At 46.2% G+C, this 22,793-nt stretch overlaps 1 protein-coding gene across 1 annotated transcript in view; it reads right to left on the bottom strand.

Moving 5' to 3' along the window:
- TG (thyroglobulin) overlaps window positions 1-22,793 on the bottom strand; it is a 1,030,738-nt gene that overhangs the window by 518,106 nt on the left and 489,839 nt on the right. The window lies entirely within an intron of this gene.

Genomic DNA, 22,793 nt, shown 5'->3' with positions numbered 1-22,793 from the left:
GTCCCGTTTTAGAGAAAAGGGTTTTTGTTAAGTTGTGTGTATGGATTTTTCAAATGGTCTGGACGTTGAGGCTGGCTGCAGTGGCCATGATAAACTGGCAGAGTTTCAGGTTGTTGTCAAGAAGAACCCCATGGATGTCAGCCATGGATGAAGGGGTGAGAAGGTTAGGGTGGAAAGAGATTGGAGATGGAAGAGTGGGTTGGCATTGGGGGCATGGAGAAACACAACCTAGTCTTTGAAGAGTTTAGCATGAGGCAGCATAGAGCCCATCAGTGGCAAATGGCACTTAGACATGGTTATGTGTCCAGGGATTGCTGAGGTGAAGGAGGGAAAGCAGAAGAATATCTGTGTATCAGCAGCAAACAGGAGCTAGGTAAACTCAAAGGAGGAAATTAGTTTGTCGAGTCAGGACGTATCATGGGTGTAAAAAAAGTGGGGCCAGGACTAATCATTGAGGGACACCCAAATGAAGGGGTGCTGGAGAGGAGGTGCTAGAATCCCATGAGATGGAAAAGGAGCATCCAGAGAGAGAGGATGACAATGTCCTTGAAGCTAAGTAATGAAAGATTTGAAGGAGCGGCGAAGGGATGATCCACAGTGTCAAAGGCAGGTAAAAGGTCTAGACAAGTGAAAATGGAGGAGATGTGAGAGTGATGGGAAGTAGAAAGAAAACTGGTGGCATGGAAGGGCACCATCTCACTAGAGTGTCTGGACTGGAATACAGATTGGAGCAGCTCAGCAAGTGAGTGCACTTTGAGATATTTGATTATGGCTTTCAAGACAACCCTCTCACTGATCTTAGAGTGTTAGAGAAAGAGAGAGACAGGTCTGCCGAAGGAGAGGTTGTTGTGGTCTGCAGTTGCTTTCTTTAGGAAACGTGTGACTGTGGCCGTTTTGTAACACGCTCGGATGATAACATTTGAGAGAGATAAGCTGAATAAGGTGGAGTGGTGAGCAGAGGCGACAAGTGCAACTTCATTAACAATTTGTGATTACTAACGGACCATTGTATTCTAGGATGGGCTGGCGGAGTGAAGCATGGGTAGAAGTTGAGTGGGAAGTGAGGAAGAAGGCAATAGAAAGGAGAGTGTGGAGAAGATGGGAGAGGCGAGAATGAGAGAGGGGGTGGGATAAGTAGAGGAGTGCACAAGGTGTCCCAAATGGTGGTGTTTCTAGTGGAGAAATGGATGGCAAAGTCATTGGCAGAGATAGAGAGGATGAAATGGATACTTTGAGAAGGCGTGAGCAGATAGAGGAAACTAAATAAGTGTAATAAGAGCATTTGGATGCTCTGAGAACTATGTCAGTTTAAGTAGAGAGTTCTTATAGGCAGTGAGAAGAGTGTGGGATCAGCCGTTGCACCATCTTCATAAGCAGCAACACAATGTTGTCCTCAGCTGCTGGGCGGAGAGGGTGATCTCTGGTTGAAGGCGCACACCTGAAACTGTAATGGAGTGGGCAGGAAAGTGATTACTAAAGAGAGTAGACAGTGCAGAGCTGAATTCGGGAATGGCGACTTTAATGGAGGGAGCAAGTGGAAGAGAGAGTGTTTTGAGTGAGTTGTTAACTTGGTCAACGTAGGGGACAATGGTTCAGCTTGATTTTACATTTGGTGATAGACGAGAGAGGGGGTGAGATAGTGGCGGAGAAATAGAGAGGATGAAGTAAATGAGTGAGTCATCCGAGGGGAAGGGCTCAATTCTGGTCCAGAGGAGGCCAGAGTCGACGATAGGAATGTGAGATTGAGACAGGGTGTGGGTTGGAAGGTTATGTAGCTTGACCAGTGAGTTGTCAAAGAGATTAAAGCAAAGTGGGAACTGTTAGGCCTTATTTATATTAGAGAGGTTGATGCCACTCATTATCTCTGCAGGGATATTAGCAGAGAGTGTTTCAAGGAGAAGTCCAATTCAGAGAAGAGCGGGCGGGCGTAAGTGAGAAGTTGAATCAAGATTTGCTCAAGTGAGAAGGAGGGAGTGAAATGAGAGTGCAGAGGTGTGCAGATTGTGTGTCCTGACTCATTATGAGACCAACAATGCCTCCTTTTTTGGAGAGGCGAGGGTAATGAAAGTTAGAGGCAAAGTCGGTATGAAGGGCTGCTATGGTGGCAATGCCATGTGAATGGATCCAGGTTTCAGCGATACACATCACCGAACGTTTGGGGTTATGGGAACTGAAATGCTTCACGAGTAAAGATTTTACTGTGAAGGGATTAGGCCATTCAGAGACGCGAGGTGAGGCCAATGCAGTAGGAGACACAGAGGAGATAGTTGCGGGAGTAGATGATGGGAAGCAGGTAGACAGGATGAGGTTGGAGTGGGGTAGATTGCAGAGAAGGGTTGCCTTAGTGGTGTTTAGGAGGTGAGTCAGAGTCAATAACAGAGATGTAGAGACTGGCAAAGAGGAGTCAGGGGAGTGGACGGGTGAAGCAGGGGTCACAGAGGCCATTGGAGAGAGGGGGAGGGGCAGTAAAGAGGAGTAGCAAGAGCATCGTAGGCAAAAAGCACTTGGAAAGGTGTACAGTGAACACAGGAGACCAAGAAATGGAATGTGAGAATTTACAGGGTACTACACAACCACGAGATCCAGTGTATGTACTCACAGGGTCCAAGAAATGCACATTTAGAAATCACAGGGTCATAGGTGACCAAGAAGTGCTATGTAAGGAATCACAGAGTTCTAGATGAATATGAAATGAAAATTAGGGAACTGCGGAATACTAAGCGACTAAGTAATAATCACGGGGTCATAGGTGAACAAGATATGCAAATGATGAAATCGAAGAGTACGATGAGACCAAGAAATGCAAGAGTCCTAGAGGATCAAGACATGCTAGTTAATACATTGCAGTGTTCTAGGCAACCGAGAAACACAAATTAAGCAAGTGCAGGGTCCAAGGTACCCAAGACATGCAAGTTGAGAAATCACACATTCCTAAGAAACCAGGAAATGCAATTTACAAGGTGCAATTGGTGTATGCATTAGTTGAAGCGCATAACGGTATTGCACAGAATTAGGAAATGGGACAGGGCCAAACGGAACCTGTCCTTGTCTGCGCAGCCTTTTGCTTTGGACTCCAGCCTGGGGGTGCGGAGGGGGCGATAGGGGGCGGCTTGTATTTGTATTTATTAGGTTTTTATGGCGCTTAAATCCAAAGCACTTTACAATATAACAACAGGATACAAGAATAATGAAAGAAGCACATTTACAAACATGAAACAAACCAATGAAACAATATAAGGGAGGGGTGAGGAGTAAGGGAAAAGATGAGGGAGTCAAGATGGGGAAAGATGAAGTTTCAAGGGGGATAGGAGGAAGGATAAGGGGAAAGGAGAGAGTGGGAAAGGAGAGGGTAGGAAAGGTGGGTAGGAGGGAGAATATGGAAGTAAGAGAGGAGTGAAGGTAGTGAAGGAGGTCAGGGGGAGAATGGAAAAGAAGAGATTTCAGGGAGGTGCGGTACGAGGAGTAGGTGGGGATGGAGCGGATAGAGAGAGGTAAATAGTTCCAATGTAGGGGGGCCAAGAGCTGAAAGGAGCGGTTGTAAGCACAAGCACAAAGGCAGGAAGCACAATGGTTGCAAGGGCCACTGAGGGAGCTGCCTGCTTTCACAATGAGCGCTCAGGGACAAAAGCAGGGCAAAATGGTGGTCCAAGTGCATCAATCTTCTTCAGCTGAGCTTCAGCTGAGCTCCAACTCCAAAGTGCGTGAGTGTCAACAGGCATGTTCTTAAAAAAGTACAGTGGAAACATGCCTTTGCCATTAATGATCAAAGAAAGCGCAGAAAAAGGACCAGCACAGTTAATCCTATAGGCTGTAATTAGCTTTATTCTGGGGAATGCGGCAGCAGCTGTCCATTTTCTCACAGTAACGCCTTTATTTGTAAGGCCAGCCCACAACAGCATGAATATGATTGCTCTAAAATGGAGGCATCGTTTACTTTAGCCGCAGACACAACATGGCGGCAGAATTTTTCACGCGCTTTCCAACAAGCGTAACGTTGACCACAAAAACACAGAGTATTTGCCGAGATGATCCACACTTAAAAGGGGCCTTCTCCGGCAAACTGCGCAGGGAGATATACTTTATGCTAATTATAGTTCAGGGCAGCACATTCATTGCATACCTTTGGTGCGAAACTGCAACCCAAGCATAGAAATGGCTTCTGAACTGCAAGGGCCATATTACAGAAACTGCACTGCTGCAAGTGCAATTATCACCAGCGCAAAAACTGCCCTAGTGCAAAAACATATTCTTTCAATGCATAATTGTGTCTTCTCAAGACTGCACCAAATGAAAATTAGCACTAATCCAAATTAGTAAGAGCCGACGCTCTCGAGAGAACGCATCAGAAGCAAGGAAATGAGGGATCAAACCCATGATACATGATACCACGAAATCTTGATTATGCCCGGTTTTGCAAAAGGCTGGAATCAGCCGAAACACGTGTCAGTTTAGTGCATCATAAAACAAAAATAAAAACGAAACTATGTCAACTAATTAAGTTATTGTGCTAAGTTTCATTTGGCGCAGTCTTGAAAAGACACAATTCTACAGTAACCACTAGCGGTTTCTGGCTATATCCGCTTTTCCAACAAGACGCGACAAACCATCAACATACAACTACAAGATAGTTTCTAACAAATAGCCAACCCATTGAAACAGGCTTATAGAGGAGTCGCCGTTCGACCAGCTTTTCTTAAAGCCAGCTCTTTGTTCTTTTCTTTCAATGCATGTTTGCAATATTGTAAATCCGGCCTCCCAGCACTGAGTACCAGGAGTTGGGCAAACATTGCCCTGATGCAAAAATGTGTTGACAAATATGTGTGCACTAGTGATAATGGAGGTACCCGCCAGAGGCTCCCTGCTCCACCTGGCACCAAAGGTTGCCTCTGCCGCGGCCTGCTTTAGTAAAGGGGCTGGGCTGACTGGCACTGGGAGTCTTCCACTGTAGAATCGTCAGCTGAGTGTCCAGTGCCAGCTAAAAGTAAAATGCTCCCTTCTTTGCAATTTTTGCCAGGCAGGGATTACATAAGAATCTCACAGCTCTGATAGGCCTAGGATGTACTAGTTGTGCCACGAAGTTGGTTATATTCTTTGGGCATTGGCACAGGTGTGTGTTACTGAACTCCAGACTGCAGCAGAATGTGGATAGACCGCCTTTGCTCTAAACCGGTTACAGGTGTCATCAGCTTTACAGCATTAACACATCGCAAAAAGATGGCACAGCAACCGCAAATCGGAAAAAGGACGGGACCCGGAAAGGGACCTTGGAGGCAATTACGGTACCGCAATTTGCGGTACCGTAATTGCCGCCTTCCCCATTCCCATTGAGCCCGTAATTCCCCATTCAGCATTCAGGCCCAATGCTGAATGGGGAATTACGGCCCCGCCAACCATGGAATGGGGCGGTAATTCCGCCATTCACCATGGCGGGATCAGTAAATTACCGGTGGCAACCATGGCGCTAATAGCGCCATGGTTACTGCCTTCTGTGTAATGAGGCCCTAAGTCTCAAGAGGGGTGAGGGTGACGGAAAGACCTCAATGAGCACACAAGGTAGGGACACTTACAAATGACTCCAGACAGGTGTTATATTAAAAATATAGACACATTTTTTACAAGGCCTTTGTAACATCGACCATAGCAAAGAATCACAATAATACTAAAGTAAACCAACAAATCACAATCAATACAATATATATACAAGACCGTGGGGTCAAAGGAGTTAGGAGCACGAAATGTGTAGACCACCTAGATGGGGAGGAAAAGAGGCAGTGCAAGTAATCATTTGATCCAGTTTGACATCGGAAATACACCTAACTAGGAGGCAGTCCAAGCCCTACGAAGAGAGGAGCCTTATGCTCAATAGTACACGCACGCGCTTGTGCCAAAGGACAAAATTAGGGTCTCTTCAAGGATCTTTGACAGTTCAGGAAGGTGGATGAGGCGATGAAGAACAAGTCCCCACTACTCAAGCAAGACCTCCGCTTGTGGGCAGACGCAGGGTGAAAGTGCGGGATGGATCTGCTATTTCGCAACAGTGGTAGACAAGGACTGGGTTCCTGCGCTAGGGGCCACCGGTTGGGGTATGGACTACTCACTGGTCCCCGACGCAGGCAGACCCAGACTTCGCCAGTTCAGTTGACGTTGCTGGCAGATTCGGATGCGATACTCAGGACGTCTCGACACCATGTAGATTCTGCAAGGGGGTCACAAATGCAGCGAACGTGCACAGTTCGTTACCACAGCAGGGCAACACGGCAACCACGTTCACTCTGGTCCGGGCGCACTCGTCTCACTTCAGACCTGGGAATGCCAAGTGTACGAAATTCGGTGTGAGGGTGCCGTGGACACAGAGCTAGCAGTAGGCCAAGTTTCGAGGGCTTCCCTGAAATGGCGGCGGTGATAGAGCAAACGTCCCGTGTAAGCTGGTCAGCCCACTGGTTGGCCCAGGGACACTTCCGAAGAGGCTTACTTGGGGTTGATGAAGGTGCCGAGAATAGTTGGTCCCACTATTCCAATGGGTCGAAGTGCCTTCGCAGACCTTCTAGGATGATCAGAGGCAGAGGGGTCTTGCAGGACGACAGCGGGCTCAGGGTGCCAAACCTTCCAGCAGATCACCAGCGGGTCCTCGACTCGGCTTCTTGTTGCAGGATACTTGGCTCCTTATCCCTTGTTCGGTGTGAACTCAGGAGATTGACAAGGTAGTGGTGTTTTCAGCCTCCTCTTATCCAAAGTTCCCTTCGCACCAAAACGGAGGTGGACCAATCACGGACCACGGTGGTCCCAGGCATTCAGGATACTCTAGACTCTCTGGCACCCAGGATGTGTATTGGGAACAGACATCCCAGCCCACATCCTGGAGGCACACACACAAGGCATGCAGAAGCCCGCGAAAGCTTTGGGTTTCGCGGGAAAGTGCCTGAGCAAATAAGGACTTACCTGGGCCAGCTCGACCTGGGGAAGGTGAAGGGGCAAGATGGCAAAAGGACAGGACAAAGAACCGTGTGGCATGGCCATTTTGGAGCCAGGCCACATATTCGTGCCAAACGCGGTAAGCGCGGATAACTTGGCAAAAAAGGGTTCAAAACCTAAGATAAACGATAGATGCCACCAGTCCCATCCGTGACACACCTGCACAGTTCATAATAAGTCCAGCGAGAGTTTCTAGGGCCTTTGGAATTACTAGAGACCCAAGAGTGAGGTAAAGTAAGTTACATTGCACTCTTGTTACATGTTGCACAAAAGCTGCAACATGAGGAAAGGTCTAAGGGAAACAAAGTCTCCCAATACTGTCTGTCTTAAGGGCATGTCAGTTTCCCCATAAAAAGTGAGCGAAAGCCCAAAGGAGTATAGCTGAGGACTGTGCTTCTCTGGCAAAGTTTAGATCATGGTGTAAAACAGCAGCAAAAAGTTTGGGGGTTGCCACATGGAGGGAGAATTACATTCAAAGATGAAATCTTTCCTAACAAATGGTACCTTTCATTAGAGCAATAAATGCACTGTCAATAGACAGGTGACTCATGCATTTTCACTGTAAAACATTGTCATGTTGGTGCCCACAGCAAATGCCAGCACTGCCAGGCTAAAGCAGATGCGCATAATGCCTCCGTCTATGGGCCTCATCAGGAGGTTGGTGGTATCCCGACAGTAATTGTGCCGGGATACCTCCAACGCAAATAGCATTATCGCTACTCGGTCAGGTGCAATTTGCACTGGATCATGAGTAGTGAGTGGTAAGGCAGTAAAGCCCCATTCGCTTCTGGGTCCATTGGCGCTATTAGCGCCGGTGCAATTAGCGTTGCGCCAATAGTTCCAAAAACGGGCAGAATGTGGAGATTTTTACCACCAGCAAAAATCTGGAAGTAAAACTCCAAACATTCCGCCCAACTCATGATTGGGCTAACCCTTTAATGAGGCGTTGATAGCGTTACCGCCGCATTTAAGGGCTGCCGCTGAACTTGCCATGAGGCCCTAAATACTTTTAAAATACTTTTTCATGCTTCATGTGCCCCAAAGCATGCCAGTATTGGCACTGTAAAAGCCTTCAATAGAGAACAACATTTCCTGTCAAACACTTATTTATGCTCCTGTGCCCCAATACATGAAATTACTACCACTATAAAACAATTGACATGATGACACACATAATATATGTCAGCACGGCCCCTGTAACATATATTTTTATGATACCTCTGGCCATGATATACACCACAGTTGACCTTTCAATCACGTGGTCATGCTGTGTCACAATATGTGCCAGTATTGCAACTGCAAAACACTTTCACTGCCACTATACAAGTACACGTTCAGGGTGGCTCTGTCAAAAATATCAGCCAGAATTACCCTGGGAAAAAGGTGTTCATGCTGGATGTGTCCAAACATATAGCAGTATTGTCAGTGTTAAACACCTTCATGAGGATATATGCCATACGTGTCTGCATTGCCACTGTAAATTCCATCTTCATGATGCCTCGGTCTACAATGCTTACCAGCATCACTCTTAAAACACTTTTCACACTGGACGTTTCCAAATAGATGCCAGTATTGCCTTTGTCAAACATTTTCATGATGGGGCCAACAAAAAAGGCAGCACCGTCAATGTAAGGTATATGTTTGTGATAACCCTTTCCACAGTTTATGTCTGCATGACCCTGTATGAAGCTTGTTTATGTTTGTTTTGCATAAATGCATTCCAGTATTTCCACTGTAAAACAGTTTCCTGATAATGCCCACAATAGGTCAGCATGACAGTAAAAAACACACATACACATACATATATGCACGCACACAGACACCCTCACTCACATACCTTTACACACTATCCTCCCATAGTATATGCCAGCATGCCCTGTAGGGAGCTTATGTTGGCTGTGCACTAGTACATTCAAAAATTGCCACTGTAAAATAGTTTCATGATGGTGCCCACAATATGCAAGCATGACAATAAAAAAGCACACATACATATATGCACGGACACATAAACTGTGAGTCCTTTACTTTCTCCCCAGTGACTGAGGATGAAGTGGCTGAGATGCTAGCAGACATTAAACCTACTGCTTGCAAAGCAGACTGCTGTCCAGCAGCAAATCTCAAAGATGGTGCCCCTGCTCCCATCCCATGGTTGCACAAATGTATTAATTCTCCCTTCAGCTCAGGGAATGTTCTGTGTTCAATCAAAGACGCTTGCATAACGGCCTTGCTGAATAGGTTATCTAGGGATCCATCTGTACCCACGAACTACAGACCTATTACCAATGATGTTGCGTTCCTGCTAAGTCTTGGATAGAGTAGCCTATTTGCAGCTACAGAAACAATCTTGAGAAATGCAGCTTACTGGGTAGAAGACAGTCCGGCTACAGAGCTGCACATGGCACTGAAACCGCTTTGTTAGACTTGAAATCCAGTCTACTCAAAATCGTGGTTAAGGAGGAGTCACCCTTCTCCTCCTTCTGGGCCTCTCTGCCGCTTTTGATCTGGTGGATCATGAGTTGCTGTTTGAGAGGCTCCAGAAAAGTGCCAGCTTCTCTCCTGAGGTGGCAACCTGGACTCGCTCTTTCCTGTCAGGTTAGTTGGCTAGGGTTTTCAGCAATGAGGGCACTGCTGACCCGGTGGAAATAAAGTGTGGTGTTCCACAGGGCTCTTGCCTCTCGCACAGCGTATACAATCCTTTCACCAAGCCCCTGTTTGACCTCCTGGATGAGAATGCATTATGTATACAAACTTTGCTAATGACACGCAAATCGTTCTTCCCATCTCAGGTGACTATTGTACAAATGTCGCCTTGATCAACCAAATGTATACGCTCATCCAAAGCTGGATGGCGCACAGTTCACTGGCGCTGAATGATGCGAAGACAGATCTGCTTTAAGTGGGGACTTGAAAAAACGTGACCTTTATTATCACAAATTTGATGTTGCTCGTACGTGCATTGGGGTATCTGATAAAGTTAAAACTTTGGGGATACACCTAGATGCGCATCTGACTATGAAGACCTATGTCAGCAGCATTGTTTTCAGTTGCTCTTCTTACCTCCCACAGCTCGGACAGATTTGTCTTTTTCTATCTAAGCAGAGCTGGCCATGATTGCTCAAGCAATTATTGGCTCCGAGCTTGACTACAGTTGTAGCTTGCTGCAGGGATTCAGCCAAGAAAATCAAAGTAGACTGCAGACTATACAGAATGGAGCTGTTTGAGTCGTACAGGGTCTGGCTCGCAAAGACCATGTTTCAGAGGCGCAAACACAGCTCCATTGGCTCCCGGTTATAGCTCGTATCTCCTTTACGCCTTTAGGGTTCTAGCCCAAAGAATTTGAAGGACAGAGTGTGTTGGCTACTAGAACGAAGAACTTTGAGGCTGAATAATTCCTGTCTGCTGCTCGCTCCCCGCTTTAGCCTGAAACAGGATGGCCACATGGCCTTTGATTACTCAGCTGCGACTCTTTGGAATAAACTACCTCCCGACTCAAACGTTTGCTGAAAACACACCTTTTTCTCATAAGGCTCTGTCTTCTTCGGTTCGGTTGTATATGTCCTGCTTAATTGTCCTGTCATTATTGGATTATGTATTTTGTGTTTATGTGCGCACCTATGCTCATGGGCCGTTGGACGCATTATAAATAAATCCAATTAAAAAAGTTAAAATTAAAAAATATTCAAAGCAGTCTTCTGAGAGTTAATGACTTAATTGGAGCTGTAAACTTTTACTGGTATAATAAAAATGTCTTAACCAGGTTTTCATCCACTCTATGCATAAACACTATGGGCCTCATTACGACCCTGGCGCTAAGGGATTACCGGTACCGGTAAGGGTACCGGGTACCGGTAATCCCTTAGCGCCTGATTACGAGGTCCCTTTGCGGGTTGGAGACTTTAACGCCTGCTTTTTGCAGGCGTTAAAAACCAACCCGCAAAGGGACCTTGGTGCTAAGTACGGTGCCGCAATTTGCGGCACCGTACTTAGCGCCTTCACCAGTCCCATTGAGCCCTATGGGGCAAAAATGGGAATGGGGAAGGGCCATGGCGGCATGCGGAATTACCGCCCCGCCAACCTCGGAATGGGGCGGTAATTCCCCATTCCGCCATGGCGGAGTCGGTTAGTTACCGGCATGGACCATGGTCCAATGCCTGGGTCGTAATGAGGCCCTATGTATGTCCTTCACTGTGGTCCTGTTTAAAACCAGCATTGTCAAAGCCAACAGCTTTGGCTTATGCATACATATTACACATTTGCTAGGCCCTGCTATTAGATACCCATGTACTTTCACCATTTTGCACCTGCTACTATTTATAGACAGTTAATACCACAATGGCAGTGCCTGGCAAGTGCCTTTCCCATGCCTACACAAAAGCCCAAACTGTTGGCATTTCCAATGCTTGTTGATTGAACTGTTTGTGCTCTGAGAATGAGGTGTGTGAAGAAGTTCTTCTTCAGAAATGATACAGCGCCTCTGTCTTTAGCAGCCCGGATGCTATGTCCTTGTGGTAATATCTGTAATCACGCAGGTGGTCTGCTGTACAGGCTGGCAATGGTGCCATTTGAGCCCATTCATTCGGGCCGAGGGGCACCGGCAGATGGTAAAAGCTGAGGTTCCGGTGATTATCGTGAGTGGGCAGGGGTCAGCAGCAGAACTAGAAGGTGCAGGTTCGATTTCCCCTGCACTCACACTCCCCACAGATTTACTGGCACAGTGGCATCAGAGTAGGACTAAACATTAACAAAAAAACGATGCCAGTAAAACAGAGTTCAGGATGCAGTCCTGTACTTACTAAGAACCCACAATGACGTCTACATTTATTTTAATTTTTACACGTGCTACATGAAGGGGAAGGCTCGTGCCGCGGATAAGAAACCGGGGCATGCGCATTTCCTGTGCGCGTGCCTTTATCCTTTCAGTGACATGCTGAGTGCTGTATTTGTGTTCACTCCCTGTGCCTGTGTGTGCCATATTTAAATTCACTCCCGTCACGTTGCTATTGGACGCTTTTTGGGCTTGTCAAAGTGCCATAATTGAAAGGCAGTGTCAAGTAGAAAGGTTATTTGTGAACCAAAGACAATATTTGCGGAAGTGTATGAGCAGTTAAAGATGGTATGTGCTTTCGCTTTTGTGGTGCAGCGTGACCTATTACCAGCAAACTGAAGGCCCAGGCCTCAGCAAACAATGTTCAGTGCAATAGTGAGTAAAAAAGTTAAGAGTACAATATTTACTGTAATGTTCACTAAAAAAGAAACATTTTGCAACGTTTCACAAGAAAAAGGTGACCAGACCCAGTCCCAGATTACCAATTAGGCAGGGTAGGCACCGGCCTTTGGGCCCACTCCTTTTAGGGGCCGGCGACAATGACTAAAAATAATATTGATTTGATCTTGACAGACACAAAAACTTTACATTAAAGACTATAGAGAAAATACTGTATTAATGTAATGTACCCATTAACAACTTAAAGTACATTAACCAGAGACAGCATTTTAAAATGACAGTTTGCCTCTTAAAAGCGCATCTTCTGGCAGCAGTCTGTTTATAAATAATTCTGGAGCAAACTACGTATGTGTAATGTACAGTAGTGATGGTCATCTCCATCTAGGGGCTGATGCGCACACTACTTAATTCAATGTTATCCCACTAGAGCACACGCACGAGAAAACTCCAGAAATGAAGCTTTCTGTCAGTGTGTCCCGAGTTCCCGCTGACTTCAGACCCTAGTAGAATATTCGCAAGCAGAAGCTTCGGGAACACCGACAAGTATATATACCCGACGTCTGACGTCTGTGTTACTATGTAAGTTAGCTTTTCTGAGTTATAATAAAGTTTGATAAAGTTCACTGTCTACCGTAACCGAACAAATCTATCTTGTTCAGGAACTTTTACTCATTTTTGGCTGAGACTTAAGAATTCTTTCATTTTCTTGAACAAAGCGTAAATATTGCCTGTCGTCACTCTTTTGTAGGCCTATGAGGTAGGCGTGGGTGAGTGTGGGATGTGGGACGGCTTATGGTGGCTGAACCCCACATTAAAAATGAAATGTGTACAACCCCCAAAATTCGGCCAAACCGTGGTAGAAGTAACAGCGGTGGAAAGACGCATGCGCAAAACACCCACACCCTCAACCCAACAGCAACTTTGTAAGAACAACGTGGAAACAATTACACCAGCGCTTCAGACATGTTTTTTGTTGGGATAAATGCACCTTAATTTACAAGCAGTTTGTGGTTGCTCCGGTGACCAAGAAACTATTTGTAAAAACTAGAAAAAAGGGGCATTTTGAGGTGTACTTGCATTATTTTTAACAGGCAGATACAGATAGGGGGTCTTGTGTTGGGGTGGTCAGGAAAGGTCCCACCGAGATAGAGGAGTTCATGTTGCACACGCCATATTCGTGACTGGGGGTGCAGTGAAGTTGCAAGGTTGCAATGTCATAGATGTATCCAGTGTAGTTAAATATGAAAAGGATGTGTTACTTCAAGTGTTACTTTGTGTTTCAGTTGATACATATTTGATTTGCATGTGCGCAGCAAGATAAATGTCAAAATCGACAAGTGAAATATGAACACAATCCAGATACGATGTGCTATGAAGTGCCTAGAAGCTGGTTGACGAGGAGTTTTATAATGCACATGCAAGGAAGGGGACTTGTCATGAAAAACTCACTGTAAAGAGGACACAACCATTTTTTAAGCATGCATGCACAATGGCACATGTACATGGGGAATTCATAAGTTTATAAACACTGTATTCTTTTTCATAATCTGTTTAGGCTCTGTAAATAAAATCTAGGGAGATTAACTCTGGGTGACTGGAAAACTGGTTTGGCAAAGCTGGGAGGCCAAAGCAGCACTAACAATAACTAGCTAGTCACACACCAGCCAGGCTGGAAGTTTTATGACTCAGCAGTATCGTCAAGGAAGATGTCATCTTTTTAAGTGCATGAGAGTTTGCAGAGGGGCCCGGCCATTTGCATTGACCAACAATAAAAATGGGGTGAAGGGACGCTCGAGGCCAGAGTGACCGATGCTCTCTGAGTTTCAATTGTTTTCTTAGGATGTGCCATGCATTCTGAAATGGTAGTCATTTAGAATATAATGTTCTGGGATGCCAGTAAAGTCAGGGTGGGTGAGAGTGAACCTGATTATTCTGCTCTTCCTCATGTTGTTTGAAGTATTCGTGCAAATCATGTGCAATTACATTTAGGTTTAAACGGTTTAAGGCCAGCTGGAACTTGTAATAAATGATGTTTGCATGTGAATGTGCAACTGTATGATGATGTCATGATCTGCCACAAATACAACTTAAAAAGGGGTATGCTATGAATATGAGCTGAAGATGGTAGTTAAGATTATTATGGCCAATGAGAATAGGATAATTGGAGAAAGATTGGATTTGTTTTGTATAGGTCTTGTCCAATCACGTGTGGGAGGTGAATTGTAATAAAATACATGAGAGTGTTTTAACTGTTGCAAAAATGGATATAATGTGTGAACCTATGTGGTTCGAGGAGACTCGGGTTAGTCTGACTCTACAGCATCATCTAGCTACTCCCCAGAGGATTGTACAATAAACTTACTTTCCATACAAAGTGTGCACTCGCTTAAGTGGTGTGCCCACTTTGTGAGGTATGTTATGTCACATGCTGAGGAGAGAGAAGAGACGGGTGAAGTGACAGCAATCTGCCTCTGCCAGAATGCAAGTCCCTGAGTCTGCCCCATACAATAACTCAAGGAGCAGGGTTACATGTGCGGGATGAGATATCAGGAATGCTGGATGTGGTTGAGGAAGTACCCCAGCACCTAAAGAGAGGCTCCTGCACAGTACTGTGTGTCATATTCCAACAAAATGAAGCCTAAGAGCTTGGAATATACTGTGTGATCAATATTATAAGGGTGCTCTGAAATAATACATTTACTTACAATGGTCGATTGCTGTGATTCCTCCTCTTGGTTGCCTCACAGGAGCTCTGGTTATACTGTTTCCTTAAGGGCACAAGTTTGTACTATAATGAATCCCCCCACACCACTATTGACTGCTGTTCCGGTTGCTTTATTCCCTATGACTGGAATACAATAACTCAGCATATATAGTATCCGCCAAAGATCACAAGGCTGCACTGCACTGAATCCCTTCACTCCATATGTGGATTCCTATTCTTTCCAACATGAAAAACAAGACCTCAGGCTATACTGCTTGATCATGAGCACATGGCTGCACTGTAATGAATACTTCCATCTCCCATTGACATGTTCTGTTCTTTAATCCCCATGGAAAGTAGAGCTCACAATATACTCCTCGATCATACGGCACACTGTACAAAGTGCCTAAATCATTGCTCAAGGTAAAAGGGCAGCTCTGTAATCAATTTCTTCATCAAAAAGTGCTGATTTCATCCCTCTGCTCCCCTTTACTACAAGGACTGTGAATACATGATTTTCCCCAAGATCAAACGGTGCTATTTACTACAGTGAGGAACAACGAACTCTCCCCACCAACATCTTATTGTAATGCCTACCATATAATAATAATAATAATAATAATAATAATAATAATAATAATAATAATAATAATAATAATAAAAATATGATTATTATTATTATATGGCTTTATATATGAGGTGTCATGCATGATTCTTCCCTCTTCTAAGTGCTGCAATAGTACCTGTTATAGTGACATAATTAATTGGTACTCAGTTCATTGATGTCAGAAGGATAAAAGGCTGAGACAGCGTTGCTGCAATTCAAGTTTACAAAGTGCAGCTGTGGACACCGCTTTGACATCATTTATTAAAAAAAGAACAAAACACAGAGGTGCAAATAGTACTGTCAGGCATGTCCTGCCATTCCAATATGGCGCCCATGGAAATATTACTTTAGTTAAGAGGCAAAGGTCCAATGAAAGGCGAACTCCGAATCACAGAGCAGTCGATTGGTATGGATTGGGAGCCTCATTATTCTAGATCTTAGCCTCATGGCAATGCTGCGGAAAGGCATAATGTATCGATCAGCGTGGAAACAAAAGGAAGCTCATGAAAGCAACATTTGACAACGTAGCATAGATAGGCCCACTGCTACAAAACAGCAGATACAATAACAGACCCTCACCATGAAGCACTCAATCAGCGCCGGCTCCAGGTCTACCAGCGCCCTGTGCGGGCGCCACCAGCTCACTCAATGTCAGTTTACATTGTGTGAGCTGGCAGCGCCCTTCTGTCAGTCAATGACTTTCTGTTAACGAGTGACAGAGACGCGGCGCCGGCGCCCATTCAAGAATCAGGCCGCGCCTCTGTCACTCGCTAATAGAAAGTCATTGACTGTCACTTTGCATGACAGTTTCATGTAAAGGGTGCTGCCAGCGCACCCAATGTAAACTGTCATGCGCTGGTGGTGCGCTTTATTAGCGGTGCACGTGTGTGACCGCACCACTTCCTCGTCCCTTCAGCCGGCTCTGCGGTCAATGCATCACAGAGAAGCTAAGTGACACTACGTACCCTCTACATTTTGACTCAAGAGCTTAGGTAGAGACCCATAACTCTCTATAGAAGAATCTAGAAATGTGATTTAGGCCTCTAATGGAAGCGTTGTAAAAACAAAACCAAGTGTGTGCTGCTAACATCGGGTCATTTAGTGACACTTCCCACAATCTGCTGCTCCACTTGTAGCCCTTCAGACACATACTGCTGTGTAGGATCACAATATACGGTGGCGTTAGATGCATGCCAATTATTGCTAAGGAGGAGCCCTGGCATTTTAGCTTTGATGACTAGAATCAGAAGCTGAGAATAACATTATGACAACAAAGAAGGGCGTCCACCTTTAAACTGAAGCCGCCAGTCAAGGAAGGACCTCCCCTAAAGATAATCACCAATCAAAGGCCTGCATTGGCAGCCGGGCCCGGGTAGAATGAGAAAGCGGCCATCCCGCTTGGTGTTTCTATTGAGGAAGGTTTTGTGACCCAGTCGCCACAAGAATGGAACGTTTAGCAACACCAATGGTAAGTGTGTAGATTTGATCTGATTGTTGCATTTTACTGCTGTTGAGGATGTGTTTAGTTAGTGAGTAATGAGAGAGTTGAACAGCTGAGTGGGTGAATAAGGGAGCAACTGAGTGAGTGTGTGAGGGGCTGAGGGCAATAGTGCATTATGTCATGTATTAATCAGCTGCCCCCCCCACAGAAATGTCCTAGAAAACTACAAGGTGGGGATATTTGAAAACAGTGCAGGGCGGGAAAGGGCAAACAGTGGGGGGGTTACATACGGATACCTTTTTAAAATAAGCAGCCACATATGTGTCATGATTTACATACATGTTTCTAACAAGAAAATGGTCAGGCATCCTTTTCTTCACTGAAGATGGAACATACTTGGTAGAAGGTTCCATCGCATTAGATCCTGCACAAAGAGAGATCTGCCTCCTTTTACTTAATGTTTTGGGTATCTTCAGCAACAAGGCCATCCCAAGCATTTTGCGAATTTAAAACACTATGGGCCTCATTACAAGTCCAGCGGTAACCCTGCCGGTGTGCCGGCGGGTTGCTGCCAGACTTGCAATATTTACCGGTGATTGGCTTGCCGGAATCACCGGGGGATTACGACCCCAGTGTTCCGGGACGTCAGGCACTGGTAAATGTTAATCCCCATTCCCACTGAGTCCCATAGGACTCAATGGGAATGGGGACCACAGAAGCACCGGCACCGTTAATAACGGTGTCAGTACTTCTGTGAAAGTCTGTGGGCGGGTGCAGTTCTGCCCGCCCGGTCTGACCCTGGCGGCCAGGACGGCACCCGCCCGCAGCCTCGTAGTGTGCCGGTCCAGTAACAACGGTGCTAGTAGGCTTACCAGCACCGTTTTTACTGAACCGGCACACATGTAATGAGGCCCTAGGCTTGGTTTGTCTAGAATGTAAACTGGAGCCCTCCTTCATTTTCTTGTCTACGGATATGGATTTTAACTGGATACGTTCTTAGAAAAACACAAATGTATCATCAAGATGAAGGTTGCAGCCATGTGATATGGCGCTGTCCTTCAACACACAAACGAGTCCTCAATTAAGTCTTATGCAGCTCATAATTTGGCATATGCAAGGGAAGGAGTTTCCACCTTCAGGAATTGAAGCATTTAACCTAGGCCACACAAACAACACTATCGGTCAGGACTGGCAGCACACAACTAGCATGAACATTGCGTGCCCAACAAAAAAGTATTGAAGCTGAATACCGTGAAAATCATATCCCGGTCTACTAGAGAACATACCAAGGTCCCGCATGCAACAGCGGCACACCCAAGCAATGAGTCTGTAAGGGATAGACAACATCTTCTCCAATCTCAAATGAGGAGTTGAGTTGATCCAACTTTTGCTTTCAGATCAGAGTTGAAAGTTTAGAGCACATCTAAACAGGGGCTGAAGCAGCATTGGTTAACAAATAGTTAACTGTTGTGGTGAGGATCATTTTGATGTGTCCTTGGTGTGCACAAGTATCCAGTGGAGGGTTCTTCCAGAATTGATGCGTTCTTGGTGTGCACAACTATCCGGTGGAGAGTGCTAACAGACCGGAGGCTCGTATTATGCATACTCTTCCCAAACTCAAGCAGCAAACATTAATAACCTCAAACCTCATAGAACTACAATCTACTGGAACATGTGGTCTTTGCAGCTTGAACTCTAAGGCATGCCACGTGACAAAGTCCACCAATCATAACGCTACAGTCCCATCGCCTCACGGTTCCTCCTTCACACTTCCTCTTTCTTCTCTGCTCGAGCAGCAGATAATTACCCTTTCCTCATTGCTAAGTGGAATGCCTGAACGCCATAAGAGCTAGGGGCAGCGATCTGTACCCCACGCAGTGAAAGTCGGCAAGTGCACCTGACCTCTCAGAGCATGGCAGCACAGCAGTCGCTGCCAAGCCTCACACGCCACACCACGACAAGCTCCTGCCTTCGGGAGCCACCTGCCAGCAGCAGGGGGGCATCGCCGCCTAGATGAGCTGGCGAATGTGCATTGACGGGACCAGCTCCCAAGGATACCTGAGTGACAGGAGCGCTCCACACAGTGCTTCAAACAACACTAAGTGCAAAACTGGAACACCAGTCACAGCCTCACAGAGGTAGAGGGGGCAGGGCCAAGACTAACTGCAACATAGTGAAGCATATGGGTGTAGGCTCACAGACACCCTGATGGATATTGGAATGGGTGCAAGTCCAAGATTACCTGCAGAGCAGGTCAGTGCATGGGTACAGGTCTCAAGATAACCTGGTTCTCTTTACACATGGTACACAGCCGTGCGGTCACCAGCCAATAGTGTTCTAGTAAAGCAAGATGGCCTTAACATGAGGAGAATCCTCCAGCAGCGTTTCGCCCAGAGAGGAGCTTTCTGATCCCATGCGAGAGCCCTCCTTGGGCAGATTTGTGGAGAAGGCAGTGTGGGCGGGGCTACGGCATCTGTCCCACAAACTGGACTTTATACAGGACTGGGTCACCTTGCTCAGGGCCCCAAAGTGATCAAACCCAAGCCCGCGATCGGAAGAGGCAGTGGCAAGAGGAACATACACCCGTATGGTAGGGCAAGCCTTCATATCGCATACAGAGCACACGAAAGGCAAGCAAGCATGCAATAAAGCGCGGCGGAGATGGCATGGTGACATACCCTCCAGCCCGGAGGAAGATCAAGAGGGTGGAGATTGCCATGGACCTCGGGACTTCAGCGAAGATGAAAGCGTGCATGTCACCTTGAGCTCAGAGTCAGACAGCAACGGCGAGCCGGCAAGAGACGCAAGAAGGGAGGCAAGGGTCGCAGGGAAGGTTCCCCAGATGAAGCCTTTGACCCAGACCTATTAGTCCACCCAAAGTCCTTCTAATGGGAACCTCCAGCTACAGTATCAAACTATTTGAGCAAGCGTCTTCACACGCCTTTAAACAGGGAAGCCAGGAGCAAGTTGAAAGCTGAATGCCTCAGGCCTCCTTTGCCAGACAGTGTTGCGGAACTTGCAGAGACACTTTGCTCCAGCCATTAACTGGGGCCTTGGGCCATTACCCCCCAGTGTTGCCCGTGGAACGGGTACATAATGCCACAGAATTACACAGAGAGTGTGCTATGAGGCAAGGCGGCAGAGTGCAGCAACAAGCGCTAGAGGCTCGGCCAGAGGAGGAGCAAGTGTGAAAATGTTTTGCGATTGCCCACCCACAGATTTAGTACAAGCATGGTTTTTGGCCTGTCTTTTCAGGTGCAAATGTCAAGCTGGCAGGTTCCTGAGAGGCCCCATGGGGATGAGGGAAGGCGGAGGATGGTGATACCCTGCAGGGCCCAGTGGACCAGTAGCCGTCATAAATTCTGGTTCATCTTTCTATTCAAAGTTAAGCCTGGAATCACGTAGTGGGATACTGCAACCAGACACCAGAAGAAAGAAGAAGTATGAAGGAGGAACCGTGAGGTGATGGGACTGTAGCGTTGTGATTGGTGGACTGTGTCATGTCTTAGAGCGTTAGAGTTCAAACTGCAAAGACTACATGTTTTAGTAGATTGTAGTTCTATGAGGTCTGTGGTTAAAGTTATTGTTAATGTTTGCTGCTCGAGTTTGGGATGTCAAGCATAATACTTTGCTTATGTGTCTTTAATGGAATCATGACTTTCCTGAACGATAGGAAGGAACATCTGGATTGGGTGATACGCGTTCTCTTGCTGTCCTGCTGCAGGCGCACAGAATATAGAGATTTTGAATTCTGCCTCATCATGCAAGTACAGTATAGCGTGCAGAGCGTGCTAGCAACCAATGGAGCACTGGGCAAGGAGAATAATATTCATCTGTATCTCTGGGGGCGGGGCCAGCAATCAGATATTGATGAGTACGAGTTTCACATCCTTTTGCTGAAGTGTAAAATGGAAGGTGCTGGCCTCATATCGGTTTGCAGGTTGCTACAGATGCTGGACGCCTGGCAGGAGAGTGTCTGCGTCCTGGTATTTTCTTTCCTGCAGTTCCCCCCTATTCAGAGCTTGGAGATGCCTTGGCTTCTGGTGGATCCCAGGGCTCCCGATAGCTTAGTTTCTCGGCCAGGTCGGTGGGGTGTTGGGTACAATTGCCTTAAAGCGGAGGCATTGGACGCGTCAAATGGGGGCTAGCGTGTTTCCACTGGAACAAGGGAGATGTGGTAGATTGTTTGTGCCAGTGATAAGACATGTCTTGATGACGTCTAGAGAGGACAGGGTGACCACTGGACAGCCCCCCAGAAGGTGGTGTCTGCCTTCTACATGGGAGAGGACTACGGCTTGGCAGACAGTTCCGATGTTTTTCAGTGGGTTTACGAAAGGCTTGATCTTGCAACGGCGTTATGGCTGTTGCCATGTAGTTTGGGTTTTCATGGTGTTGTGGGTCTGCAATGACTGGATGCTCTCGATTGTGAATCAGAAAGACCTTGCTCGAGGTGTGAGGATGGCTGGGAAAAATCACATATGTGCATAAATTGCATACCCTCGTCATATAAATAATTTCTCTGAGTTTTCAGAGCAGAACATACCAGCAACAGACATTCGCATGAGCAAGATCAAAACAGAGTACGTCCAAGTAATGATACGGTCTGAGCTTATATATAAAAGTTTGTCTTGAAGTGAAGAGGAGGGGTACACAAAATAAAAGTCACATGGGCGAAGTGAGGGAAGTCGGGAGAAAAAAAAGAGTGGTGGAGAGGGTACACAGCAATGGCTGGACATTGGTTTGTTTGGGATCAACAAGGAGAAATAATACTGTTTTAGTAGTATTTAGTTCGAAGTTAGATTTCTGGTAGATCTGTGCCATGTGGTGGCCACAAAGTGGAAAAGAACAGCCACTGAGAGCCTATTGGATCGTTTGAAGCTCCTGTTACGCTGACTGGTCGCCTCAATGTTCTGTTAATGATGTGAATGCTGATGATTGGTGCAGGGGATGTCATGTGCTACTTCTGCGACTCCGTATCAAGTCACAACCTGATTTGGTTTGCACCTTTCATACCAGCAACTTTCTTTCCCCTCGTGAACTTGCTGACCTACAATTTATAACCCAGTTTTCCTCTACAGAATAAGGAATACACTATACATTCCCGAACCATGCAGATATGTTAAACATATTCTCACTACTTCAAATGTATCCATACCCTTCTGTCCTCCGCGACCGCCTGGTCATGTGATTACTAACCGTGAAACATTACTGACTTCATCCTCTCCATCCCATGGTGGTGGCTTAGGACCGCTACATGCCTATAAGAAAGCATGGTTTAGTGCCCATATTGTGTTGCACTTGGATGCTGAAGGAAGTATAAATACACATGCACTACTTTTGGAGTTTAAGTTATACTTTATCCAAACCATTTTAAAACTTAGGAGGATTACAACGTTTATAAGGTTTATCCCCCTTAATAAAACTGTTAGCAGCATTTACTGCCAGACCAAAAATAACAGACAGAGCTTCAGCTGTGTAGGTCAGAGGTTTAGTGGTATTTACCACTGAAGTGTTCCTAGAAACATTGTGCAATGGCTGAACATGCGCATGTCAAGGTGACTAGAAACCGCTTGGGGAGAGGCGGCGAGAGGCCACGCCACAGCATCTGACTGCGACCCGAAGGAGTGGCCTCTTGCAGTTGCTTCTGCAGTGTCAGTGTTCATCTGATGGAGGCAGGAAGCACTCCACGATCACCAGGACGCGTGAGTACAAAAGAAATAGGTTCTTTAGTATGTTTCAGGTAGCTGGCTAGTAGGAAAGAGGGAGAACAGGTCATGGCCATCCTTCCAGCTTAGCTCACATAACCTGTGTGACCACCGGTCACTCATGGAGACTCAGGGCACTC

The sequence above is a fragment of the Ambystoma mexicanum genome, chromosome 5q (assembly GCF_040938575.1).
Source record: "Ambystoma mexicanum isolate Mex_15411 chromosome 5q, UKY_AmexF1_1, whole genome shotgun sequence".
Lineage (NCBI taxonomy): Eukaryota > Metazoa > Chordata > Amphibia > Caudata > Ambystomatidae > Ambystoma > Ambystoma mexicanum.
Note: the sequence above shows the minus strand (reverse complement) of the source record. Positions and strands in the feature narration are given on the sequence as shown.